Source organism: Meles meles, chromosome 2 (assembly GCF_922984935.1).
Source record: "Meles meles chromosome 2, mMelMel3.1 paternal haplotype, whole genome shotgun sequence".
Classification (NCBI taxonomy): Eukaryota; Metazoa; Chordata; class Mammalia; order Carnivora; family Mustelidae; genus Meles; species Meles meles.
In genome coordinates this window covers 175985923-175999650 of record NC_060067.1, presented here as the reverse complement: position 1 = coordinate 175999650, position 13728 = coordinate 175985923, and the positions used below count along the sequence as shown (strand labels likewise).

Genomic DNA, 13728 nt, shown 5'->3' with positions numbered 1-13728 from the left:
CCTTTCTATATCCCCCAGAGCACCTAAGATAGTGTTCTGGGCCCATGGGAGATATTCATAAATAATGTTTCATAAACAACGCAACAAATGAACAAAAGCTATGTTAAAATCTGATTGATCAGACTTTGCTCTGTGGACCCCTAACTTCAACTGGAACACAAAACCAAGCTGATGGCACATCATTAGCTTATCTCCCCAGGACCTGATTGGCTCCTAAACGTGTTCTCTTCTTAGTCTATGTGTACATCAACTGTCAGTGTATTTAAAAGTCAGCTGAATTCAGTGACAGCTTTAAGCCCTGTAGCACCGATGAAAATCTTCTGCTATGTGTGGATTTCCCTGGTGTAGATTGCTATATAACCTGTCTTCCCCTTCAAATTGATTGTCACTCCATAGACTTTTGACTAATCATTACAGTAGGTCTTGCCCTAAATCCGACTACCCCATTCCTAATTAGTTAGAACATTTCTCCTTCCCTCTTTGAAGAAAAGGTCTGATGTAATGGTCAGTGCCTGGAAAACAGCAATAACTTAGGAACTTACACAGGGGCACAAACTTGCCACACTGAAGAGCGTAACAGCAAAGATTTTAGGACTTCCTGTGAGGCCCAGAGCCATGCTCATTTCCAAAGCTTTCCTCATTATGGTGGTGGTAATAATAATGAGGATGACAGTGATGCCAATGACACAAAGATATCTTTTTTTTTAAGATTTTATTTATTTATTTGACAGAAATCACAAGTAGGCAGAGAGGCAGGCAGAGAGAGAAAGGGGAGGAAGCAGGCTCCCTGCCAAGCAGAGAGCCTGATATGGGATTGGATCCCAGGACCCCGAGATCATGACCTGGGCTGAAGATAAAGGCTTAAGCCACTGAGCCACCCAGGTGCCCACAAAGCTATCTTTGATTGAACACCCGATATCACCAGACATTATGCCGGGCATCTTTCATACAAATTGGCATGTAATCTTCCCTAGAATCCAGTTAGGAAGGTGCTAGCATGCCCTGTCCACCTTACAGACGAGAAAATTGAAGACAAAGAGGTTAAATAGACTTTTTTGTAAAAATCTAGTAGGTGTCAAAGCCAAAATTCAAACCTAAGTCAGTGTGAATGCAGTTTACATTCTTTCCATTTCCTCACACTCCTTCCACTATATATGCCCATGCTCCAACAAAACACCCAGGGGCATCCAGACACTCTGCATAATTATCTCAAGGACTTCAGATGACAAACATGCGTTTTGGAGCTGGAATGTTTTCCCATGAGACTGGAATCATGAACAAGCACCAGCTTCCTGAGTTTTTATTCCAATTCCATTCATGACTTCTTCAAGCGAATGACTAAATAAATCTGGTCTTATCATGCTCCCTCCATTTCATTCCACTGAGAATGAACTGATCCAGTCCAGCTCCAGATTTTTGTGTCCCCATTATGAAGCCAACTACCCACCCACATGGCCAAAGCAACTGCAAACAAACAGCTCTGAAAAGTTAATGGACTTCTTTGGGGATACAGAGTAAGACCATAATAGAAAAATCATATTCACAGCACATTCTAGTACTTGCATCATTGAAATAGTCCATTGCCAGTGTGGTCCAAACACATTGTACTGGCTTGCTCTCTAAGGCTCAAAGTAACTACAGAATTAATTATTTTAAATGTTTTCAAGAAGCTTAGAATGAGTAATACTTTTTCATTACTCTACTAAGCACATGACTATCAACAAGACAATGGTCAGTTCTGTGGTCAATTAACACTATAATATTATAAATTAGTAAAAATACATGAATTACAGCTACTTGTAACAGCATGGATGAATCTTAGAAATATAATTACCAAGGATGCCAAGAAATAAGGTCAAGTGACTCAAAATCCAGAGGGGAAAAAAACAAATAATGGAAAAAACAGTGATCCATATTAATTAGAGTTATCAGATAGTGACTTTAAAGAAACTATGATTAATATATTCAAGAAAATAAAGGAAAAGATAGCAAATTTTACCAAAGAACTGGAATGTTAAGGGAAGACTCAAATGGAAATCCTAGAAGTAAAACAATAAATTATTGAAATTAAGGATTAACAGAGGGGTTCAAGAGCAGATTAGATATAGCCAAAAAGAGGATAATAAAGCATAGAGGAAAAGGAATGAAAAATGAGGGGTGAGGGGGAGAGCATAAGAGGTCTAGGCACATGGTAAATACATTCAGTATATTTACCACTGGAGTCCCAGCTGGAGAGGAGAGAGATAGTGGGATAGAAGCAGTTTTCAAAGAAATACTGGCTGAGAATTTTCAAAAAATGATGAAAACATCAAGCCACAGAATAAAGAACTTCTACAAAACTGAAGCAAGATTAATACAAGGAAAACCATGTTTAGATAGTCACAGAAAAACTGCTAAAAACCAAAGCTAAAGAGAAAAATCTTAAAAGTAACCAGGGAGGGGTAGGGGACACATATATTTTTTTAAAGAGCAAAAATAAACAGACAACTAAGCAATAGAAAAAATGGAAACCATAAGACAGTTAAAGGAAATGTTTAAAGTACTGCAAGAAAGCAATTGCTAACCTAACACTCTATACTCAGTGTAAATATCCTTCACATGTGAGGACATAATAAAGACACTTTTAGATAAATAAAAACTGAGAGAACTTTTCATTAGCATATCTGCATTAAAAGAAACACTAAAAGGATTTTTTCAGGCAGAAGATAAATGCTCCAGATGGAAACACAGTAATGCAAGAAGGGAGAACAGCAACTTTTGGTAAAATTTATGGATAAATCTAAATTAACATTTATTGTATAAAACAGTAATACTAATATTCTGTGGAGCCAAAGTATATAGGGAATTGAATATGTGTTAACAATACCACAAAAAACAAAAGGAGAGTAAATAGAGTTAAAGTGTTATAACATTGGGGTGCCTGAGTGGCTCAGTCACTAAGCATCTGCCTTTGGGTCAGGTCATGATCCCAGGTTCCTGGGAATCAAGACCCACATCAAGCCCCACATTAGGCTCCCTGCTTGGTGGGAAACCTGCTTCTCCCTCTCCCACTCCACTTGCTTGTGTTCCCTCTCTTGCTGTGTCTCTCTCTGCTAAATAAGTAAATAAAATCTTTTAAAAATAATAAAATAAACAGTAAAGTGTTATAAGGTTATTTCACTGTCCAGGAAGTGATAGAAGTGATAAACGTATTCATTTAAGATAGGTTATAACAAAATAACCATACATGATGCAATATCTGGGGTAATCACTAATGAATAATAAAAGAATGTACAAATAACAATCTAATAGAGTAGGGAAATGATTTTTTTAAATACCTGATTAAGCCAAAGGAAAGAAAAGAGAACAAAATTAACAAACAATGGAACAAATACAAGGTAAATAGTAAAATGATAGGTTTAAACCTTACTGCCAGTAGTTACTTTAAATATAAATGGACCAAATTCCCCAGTTAAAAGACAAGGATTGTGAGACTGGATAAAAATGAATAAAATCCAACTGTATGTTATAGGCATACCTCAGAGATATTGAGGATTTGGTTCTAGACCACCACAATAAAGCAAATACTGCAATAAAACAAGTCAAATGAATTTCTGGCTTTCCCAGTACATATAAAAGTTGTCTACACTATGCTGTAGTCTATTAAATATACAATAGCATTATCTTTTAAAAAGTGCATAATTTTAAAAAATGCCTTATTGCAAAAAAATGCTAAACATCATCTGGGCTTTCAGGGGTCATAGATCACTATAAAAAATATAATGATAATGATAAAGTTTAAAATATTTTGAGAATTACCAAAATGTGACACAAAACAAAGTGAGCAAATGCTGTTGGAAAAAAAATGTCACTGATAGGCTTGCTCATCACAGGGTTGCCACAAACCTTCAATCTATAAAAAATGTAATATCTGCAAAGTGAAATAAAGCAAATAGTAATGAAATGAGGTAATCCTGTACAGCAATACATCTTAAACATAAGATTACAGAATGAAAAGCTATGTGGAAGGTTTAAAACATAGCCACAAATCCTTTGATTCTCCTCATTAAAGGTGGGGGTTTAACTCCCCTCCCTTATTTGAACAGGTTTTGACTCCTTCAGCCAATAGTATATGGCAAAAGTAACACTGGTTTTCAAGGGTAGGTCATAAAGGCTATGCAACTTATGCCTTGTTTGATGAAGCACTCACTCTTGGAGCTCTGAGCCTCTTTGTAAGAGTCTGACTACCCTGAGCCTTACATGCTATAAAAAAGCCTGAGTTACATAGAAGGGGCATGGGCAGACACTCCAGCAACACTCCTAGCTGAGCTCAGTCTCCAGTTAGCCTGGTCCAAGTACAAGATGTGTGTGTGTGTGTGTGTGTGTGTGTGTGTGTGTGTGTGTGTGAAAAGTCTCCAGATGACTCTAGCTCCCAACCATTTAAGTCTTTCCAATCACAATTCCAGACATTATAGAACAGAGATAAGGCATCTCTGCTAAGTTCTGTGCAAATTCCTGACCCATAACACCTCTCAGTTGTTGGTTTATGCCACTGTTTTGGGGTGTTTTGTTATACAGTAACAGATAACTGGAAAATGTTAAAACTAAAAGGATGGATGGAAAAAGATACACCAAGCAGAGATTATTCAAAAGAAAAATGTTGTATCTAGACAAGTATCAGACAAAGTAAACTTTAAGGCAAGCAATTTTATTACATTACATTTCCTAGTGATAAAGTGGTTGGTTCAACAGAAAAATATAGCAGTATTAAATTTGTGCACACATGGGGCACCTGGGTGGCTCAGTGGATTAAAGCCTCTGCCTTCGGCTCAGGCCATGATCCCAGGGTCCTTGGATTGAGCCTCATATCGGGCTCTCTGCTGAGCAGGGAGCCTGCTTCCTCCTCTATCTCTCTGCCTGCCTCTCTGCCTACTTGTAATGTCTGTCTGTCAAATAAATAAATAAAATCTTTTAAAAAAAATTTATGCACACATAACAACATAGCTTCAAAATATATAAAGTAAAATATATAAAGCAAAAACTGACAGATCTAAGGGGAAAAAACATAGATATTTACAAGTATGGTTGGAGATTTTAACATGGCTTGGAGTATATTTTGAAGGATCGACATCATTCAGAGTGTATTCTCTGATAACACTGAAATCAAACAAGAGATCCAAAATAGAGAGATAACTAGAAAATCTCTAGATGTTTAGAAATTAAAGAATATACTTTTCTAATTAACCCATAAGTCAGTGTAAAAAAAAAACAAACCTACATTAAAATATCAAGCTTCTAGCCAACAACAACAAAATTACCATTAATAAAGAAAAAAGGCAAATCATAGAATGGAATAGATATTTGCAATACATATGGAGATTAGAAAATACCCTTAAATGAATGGAAATAAAAATAGCATCAAAAGTTGTTGGATTCAACTAAAATAGATATAAAGAGAAACAACCCACTATACCCACCAGAATGCCTACAAAATTTTTAACTAACAATATTAAGTGTTGTCAAGGATATGGAGGAACTAGAATTCTTACACACTGCTGGTGGACATGTGAATTGGTACAACCACTTTGGAAAATTCTTTAGAAGTATTTATTATAACATGTACATACCCTAAGATACAATTACAATCCTATTATACCCAACACAAATGTCCATTAACAGTAGAATGAAAGGGGCTCTCTGCTTCTCCCCATGTGGCAGACAGCCACTTCTGGTGTAGTGCCAGCCACATCCCCCGAGACACAATAGTGAAGGTCCAAGTAAACAGATTTGTCTATATTAGGTTGCTTTTAACTCTGGTAAAATGGATATTGACACCATCAATGACCCCTTCATTGACCCAAACTACATGATCTACCTGTGTTGGTAGGATTCCACCCATAGCAAATTCAGTAGTATTGTCAGGAAATTTGTCATCAATGGAAAGCCCGTCTCCATCAATGGAAAGCCCATCTCCATCTTCCAGGAACAAGACCCCCCAACACCAAATGGAGTGATGCTAATGCTGAGTATGTTGTGGAGTCCCCTGGGGTCTTCACCACCATGGAGAAGTCTAGGGCTCACTTGAAGGTGGGATCAAGAAGTCATCTCTGGGGCACCTGGGTGGCACAGTGGGTTAAGCCGCTGCCTTCGGCTCAGGTCATGATCTCGGGGTCCTGGGATCGAGTCCCACATCGGGCTCTCTGCTCAGCAGGGAACCTGCTTCCCTCTCTCTCTCTCTGCCTGCCTCTCTGCCTAGTTGTGATCTCTCTCTGTCAAATAAATAAATAAAATCTTAAAAAAAAAAAAAAAAAAGAAGTCATCTCTGCCCTTCTGCTGATATCCCCATGTTTGTAATGGGAATAAACCATGAGAAGTATGACAACTCCCTCGAGATAGTCAGCAGTGCCTCCTACACCACCAACTGCTTGGCCTTCTGGCCAAGGTCATCCATGACAACTTAGGCATTGTGGAGGGACTCATGACCACAGTCCATGCCATAACTGCCACCCAGAAGACCATGAACAGTCCCTCTGGAAAAGTGTGGTGTGATAGCCAAGAGGATGCCCAGAACATCATCCTTGCTTCTACTGGTGCAATCAAGGCTAAGTTCACCCCAAGCTGAACAGGAAGCTCACCGGCATGATCTTCTGTGTCCCTGCCCCCAAAGTGTCAGTTATGGATCAGACCTGATGCCTGGAGAGAGTTGCCAAATATGATGACATCAAGATGGTGTGAAAGCAGGGATCCTGGGCCACACTGAGAACCGGGTCATCTCCTGCAACTATAACAGTGATACCCACTCTTCCACCTTCAATGTCAGGGCTGGCATTGTCCTTAATTGTCAAGCTCTTTTCCTGGTATGACAATGAATTTGACTACAGCAGATCAGTGGTAGACCTTATGGTCCTCATGGCCTCCAAGGAGTAAGAGCCCCCCTGGGCCAGCAGCCCTAGTTAGAGCAAGAGGAAGAGAGAGACCCTCAGCTGCTGGGGAGCCCTTGCCCCAACTCATCCCCCAACACACTGAGTATTTCCCAACCTCTACACAGTGCCCATCCCAGACCCCCTAAAGAAGGGGAAGTGTTTGGGGAGAGCCCTATCTTATCTTGTACCATCAATAAAGTATACTGTACCCAGCCAACACACAAACACACACACATGAACAAATGAGTAAATATGATGTAATACCACTCAACCATGAAAAAAAATGAACTACTAACACGTACAACATCGTGGATGAATCTTGCAAAGATAATGCTGACTGAAAGAAGGCAGACATGAGAATACATACTTAATAATTCCAAACTTGTCTATGGTGATATAAGTCAAAACAGTGGTTACTTTGCAGGGAGAGAATTGACTGGGAAGGGACACAAGGGAAGCTTCTAGAATACTAATCATATGCCATATCTTGATCTAGGTATGGTTACATAAGTGTATACTTTGTAAAAATCAGTCAAGCTATGCCCTTAAGATTTGTGCATTTTATTCTTTTTTATGTTACACTTTAATTTTTTTAGTTTTTTAAAAAGCAAAGGGATAATAAACACAAAATTTTTGAATTTTGCCATTTCTGAAGGAGAGCCCATGGAAGGGGATCAGGAAGAAGTATACAGACACTTAAAGTTTACATTCATGATGCATAAAATACCCTTCTGTATATATCAAATATCACATTAAATGTGAATAAAAAATCTTTTAGTAAAAACAAATTATTCAAACAATTTAAACCCATGTACTAAATGCAGGAAGAATTTTTAAAGTAAAATTAATATAAATTATTTTCAGTGATATTTAAATACAGGAAGATGATGCATTAATATAATGAGTATCTTCCTCGCATGGTGCTGGTTGTACTTTCAAGAGCTCCCTCTGTCTGGGGTAGAGCACTAAGATTGGTGGACATCACTGAGTATATACTGTCTGTTGGGCACTGTTGTGAATGCTTTACATGCATCTAATTGTCACATAACCCTATGAAGCCAGTACTGTTATCACCCCAAATGAACAGATGGGGAAACACACATAGGGAGTTCAAGTAATTTGCGCATGGCCTCACAGCAGGCAAGCCGGAGAGCCAAACTCTGAAGGCTGGTTTTGAATTGCCGTCTGGTTTAGAGCCTGTTTGTTTCACCTCTGCACTGCTCTGCCTCTTCTTATAAGAGGCACATCCCTGATTTCTGGAAGTTCTCAACCATACCCAACTCCTAACAAGGCCTGAAATCGAGTTCCAGAGTTTTATAATACCTGCCTCAGAGAGAGGGGTGTTGTGACGTGTCCATAATTACAACGACAATGAATTACAGTGTCATTACCGCCAATAACAATAACAATAAACATTAAGCCCACATGGCACTACATTACAGAATAGATTTAAAAGTTGCCATGATTGAACTGTTACCATGTTTCCTAATTTCAGACCTTCACTAAGAAAGAAGTAACCCGGATAAATTACCTTTTCTCTGTGAACTCTCTCCTGTCCTTTTCTGGCTTATGACCCCTTCCACTTTAATAACGCATGTGATTTATTCATGATGTGTATCTTACCTCTCCTCCAGGACAATAGGATTCATTTCTGATCATTCCTTGCCTCCCCTTACTTAGACATAGTAGGTGCTTAGCAAATATCCTTGTAATCAGTGAACGCACAACAAATAAATAAAAATTAGGTCAGACACTCCAGTTCTTTATAAAAGCTTCCACATAGGGGCACCTGGGTGTCTCAGTGGGTTAAAGCCTTTGCCTTTGGCTCAGGTCATGATCCCAGGGTCCTGGGATCGAGCCCCACATTGGGCTCTCTGCTCGACGGGGAGTTTGCTTCCTCCTCTCTGTCTATGCCTGCCTCTCTGCCTACTTGTGATCTCTAGCTATCAAATAAATAAATAAAATCTTTTAAAAAAAAATTTAAAAAGGGGGCACCTGGGTGGCTCAGTCAGTTAAGTGTCTGCCTTCAGCTCAGGTCATGATCTCAGGATCCTGGGATCGAGCCCCACATCAGAATCCCCACTCAGTGGAGAGTCTGCTTCTCCCTCTCCTTCTGCCTCTGCTTCCCCTGGTTGTGCTTTCTCTCTGTCAAATAAATAAATAAAATCTTTTAAAAATAAAATAAAAGCTTCCACATATCTCTTGACCTTGCCCATTATATTTGCCACTGTATCCCCAGGTTAAAGAACCTCTAAGCTGTAAATATTAAATATCTGTAAATGTTGGTTGAATGAATGAAAATATGAAGGATAAATCATTCTCCCAAATTGTAAAGTAGCTGTAGACCATTCCTCATCTCTGTGAAAGGTTCCCCACTCTGGATGGGTCAATATGTCCATCAGCTCGGAGAAATAAGGAATACACGCTGCTGGGTCTTGACAATGGGATGAATGAGTTTATAATGGAGTGACAGGTAGCTGGCTTGAGAGAAAACCCTCCACACTGGCCCAACCACACAGCAGTGGTGGTGGTGGCCTGTGCAGGAATTGCAGCAAACTGTTCTTATCACGCCATCCTAGAGACAATGACGATGAATGTACATGGCTTGAATGTCTTTCAGAATTTTTTGTTTCCCCGTTTGGTTGAGATATAGTTAACATATAACGTTGTTTAAGTTTAAGGTGACAGACTCATCTATTGCAAAATGCAACATATATCACCATATTGAGAGCTGACACCTCCATCTTGCCCTAGCACGACCATTTCTTTGGGGGCAAAACCTTTAAGATCTACTCTCTTAGCAAACTTCAGATATACAATATAGTGTTTTAACTAATTGTATTAACAATAGTTAACTAATAGCATTTTTTTTAAGATTTTATTTATTTGTCAGAGAGAGAGAGATAGAGAGAGAGATCACAAGTAGGCAGAGAGGCAGGCAGAGGCAGAGGGAGAAGCAGGCTCCCTGCCGAGCAAGGAGCCCGATATGGGACTCGATCTCAGGACACTGGGATCATGACCCGAGCCAAAGGCAGCCGCCCAACCAACTGAGCCACCCAGGCGTCCCAACTAATAGCATTTTAATATGCTATAAATTAGATCCTTAGAACTTACTCATCTTATAATCATCTTATAACCAGAAGTTTATACTCTTTGGCCAACATTGGTCAACTATCTCTCCAATTCCCCAACTCTACCAGCCCCTGGTAATCACCATTCTAGTCTGTTTTTATGAATTCAGCTTTTTTTAGATTCCACACATACGTGATATCATACATTATTTGTCTTCTCGGTCATTTTTTTCACCTAGCATAATGCCCCCAAGATCCATCCACGGTGTCCCAAATGGCAGGATTTCCTTCTTTCTCATGGTTAAATTATATATATATATATATATATATATTATATATATATATTATATATATATATATTATATATATATATATATATATATACACATACACACATACATATACACATACACACATACATATATATATATATACATACACACATACATATATATATATATATATACATACACATACATACACACATATATCATTTACATCTTTATCCATTCATCCACTGATGGTCCCTTAAGTTGTTTCCACATCTTGGTTACCACGAATAATACTGCAATAAACAGGAGAGTACAGGCATTTCTTGGAGATCCTGTTTTTATTTCCTTTGGATACATGCCCAAAAGTGGCATTGCTGGATCCCCTGGCAGTTCTATTTTTAATTTTTGAGGAACCTCCAGAGTGTTTTCCACACTTGCTGCACCAATTTACATTCCCACCAACAGTGCACAAGACCTCCCTTTTCTCTACATCCTCGCCAGTGCTTGTTATCTCTTGTCTTTTTTGATGATGGCCATTCTAACAAGAGTGTGGTGTTATCTCTCAGGGTGGTTTTGATTTGTATTTCCCTGATGATCAGTGATGTTGAGCATCTTTTCGTGTACCCCTTGTCCATTTGTTTGTCTTCTTTGGAAAAATATCTATTCATTTCCTCTGCCAATTTTTTAATGGGATAGTTTGGATTTTTTTTTTATTGTTGCTGTTGGTTTGGTTTTGTTTGGGGTGTGTGTGTGTGTGTGTGTGTGTGTGTGTGTGTGTGTATGTGAGATAAAGCTGTCTAAATTCTTTACACATTTTGCATATTAACCTCTTATCAGGTAAATGATTAGCAAATATTTTCTCCCATTCAGTAGGGAGCCCTTTCATTTCACTAGTGGTTTCCCTTTGCTGTGCAGAAGGCTTTTAGTTTGATGTAATCCCATTTGCTTATTTTAGTTTTTATTGTCTTTGCTTTTGGTGTCAAATCAAAAAAAAAAAAATCTAGGTCTTGGAGCATACTCCCTACATTCTCTTCTAAGAGCTTTAAGGTTTCAGGTCTTCAATCTTTAATCCATTTAGTTGATTTTTGTATATGGTGTCCGTTGAGGTCCTGTTTCATTGTCCAGAATTTTCTTTGTCTAGTTAGAAGTCACCTAGGCTGGGTGTCAAGCTCCATGACAGGGTCGGGGAAGAAGTTCTCTTCTTCAGTCTTTCCTGCTCCACTTCCATTTTTTGATTTCTTTGGTGTATCATTCTATCAATGGGGAAAGCCTGTGATGGCCCTTCTTAAATGTGAAACATCACCACTCAGAGTGAGCTATGCCTTGGGGCAGCTCTGGAACAGCCATTTGAGGAAAGACTGTTCTTTTCTGCCCTTGAAAAAGCAGGCCTTGTTCTCTTGGGCAGGAAGCTTGACTTCTTCCTGAGTCCTCCCCTGCCCTTCACCTCCTACCCAGCTCCTCCTTCTAGCCCCCAACACAGCTGTCTCATCTCCTCTTCTCCCTACCCCTTCTACCCCTCTGGTCTGCAGTGAGGGGAAAGCCAGAGTTTGATCTCAGAGCAGAAAGAATCCACAAAACAACCCACAGAGTCTAGCAGAAATGCTCTGGAACAAAGTGTTTCTTAGTCACTTGCTCAGGAGAGTGATCAGAACCGGAGAGTCGGGTCCAGTTTGGTCGTTCACATCCTTTTATTGCAAAAGACCAAGTTCTGACCAGCACGTATGTTCATGTCTGATCCAGGGCATCGCTTAGCAAAACCCCCGATCTTCTGCACCTCCCCTCCCCACCACCATTCCCTGGGCTAAGTGACAAGGTGGGGGGAGGGGGGGGAAGCAGGGGGGGATGGGAGGAGAGCTGGGGAAAATGCTCACTCCCTGAGACTCAGAACCCAGTGTCTGAGACATGCCATCCAGAATACCTCCCGCTCTTCTAAAGGCGTCCTTTCGTTCTTAGCATTCTGGGTGAGTTCTTATGGCACCTGTCTCAACCGCATGGGCCTCTTCATCCAGTGACTTCTCTCTGGGCCTGTCGTCTCAGGCTCTCTCTCCACACGTCTGTGCGCCGTGGTCACGCGGTGGGTCTATCTCGGTGTGTCCGTCCAGCCGCAGACCTCGTCCACCCGCGGAGCGCGGGGCCCGGAGCGCCCAGCCTCGCCCGCGCTCCCGGGTCGGCGGGGAAGTGCCGGAGCGCGCCGCTCGCCGCGCCGGGCGCTTTCATCCCGATCCAGGTGGCGGCAATCCAGGACAGGATTTACGGGGCCCTGACCCTGAGCCTTCAAGAAGGAGCAGCCAGATTAATGGGGTGGGCGGGCTGGGGTAATAATCGTTTGTTTGATGTGACAAGCCTGATAGGCGTTGATTTACTTACAGACTGATGGGCTTTTAATTGAGCACCTCCATCGCAGTCACTTCAAAGGCAGGGGAAGTTGACAAGGGGCCCCTTTCACCGAGGGTTCCCGGTGACTGACAGCCCCCCTCCGCCGACGCTCTGCTCCGCGGGCGATTGGGCCCGGCGGCCCCGGCCCGGCCCTCTGGCAAAGTAACACATTTTCGGTGTAACTCAGAAATGGCCTTTTGTCTGCTGCCAAGCGGGGCAGGCCCGGCTCGGCAGGCCGCGCGGCTCGCGGGAGGGCGAGGGCCGGAGCCGCGGGTGGCCGCGCAGCTCTCCCGGCCCCTCGCCGAGCCGACCTGCTCCCACCTCCTCCGCCCTCGCCTCACTTCCTCCCTCTGCCCAAACCCGCGCTCCGCTCGGCCCTTCCCGCCTCCTCCCACCCCCTTCTTCCTCCTCCCACTTCCTCCCTCCTCGCCCCACTCGGGAAAGGCCAAAAAAGGTGGAGTCGGCGCCTGCTGTCCCTGGACTGGCCTGTGTCCCCTCCTGTCCCCGGACAGCCGGACAGCCACCCTGCCCCTGTCGCGCCTTCAGATCGGGGCACCCTCGGCCGGGGAGGCCAGGCCTCCAGGGAAGGGGCAGGGGCCACAGACCTCCGTGACTAAGGTCCAGCGGGACTTCCAGCCCGTTCTCCTTTGGTCCAGAAGAGGCTTTCATAGCACAGGCTTTACTCTGCTTGGAATATTAGGAAACGTCCTTTATCGGGAAAGTTCTGTCAGAGTGGATTTGTTTTGGTTTTGTTTGTTTGCTTTGTGTTGTTAAGTTCTGATTTCCTGGCTGCTGAACTTTACCTGGGCGGGGAGGAGGACGTGCCCAGGGCTCTCCGGTGATGTCTGCTCACCTGCCGCGGCCTGGCTGGAGTCCAGGACGAGCGGACCAGGGAGTCGTGGAGGCTGGGACCCCACCCACCCAGGGGCGGATCCCTGAACTCTAAGGGTGGGGCCTCCAAGCTTCCTCCCTCCGCGGGGTCGATCTGTGAGACCCCTTGAGGGAGGCTCCAGCTTCAAGTTCCAAGTAAAGCGGCTTTAGTGACTGCCCAAGACTGTGGGCAAGGTCCCTCCCCTGTGTTTTCCTCTTCTTCCCTCTGTAGTGACC

At 42.1% G+C, this 13728-nt stretch overlaps 1 pseudogene; it reads left to right on the top strand.

The window, feature by feature from the left end:
• Positions 1-5800: 5800 nt before the first annotated feature.
• On the top strand, positions 5801-6906 carry LOC123934846 (annotated as a pseudogene).
• The last annotated feature ends 6822 nt before the right edge of the window (positions 6907-13728 follow it).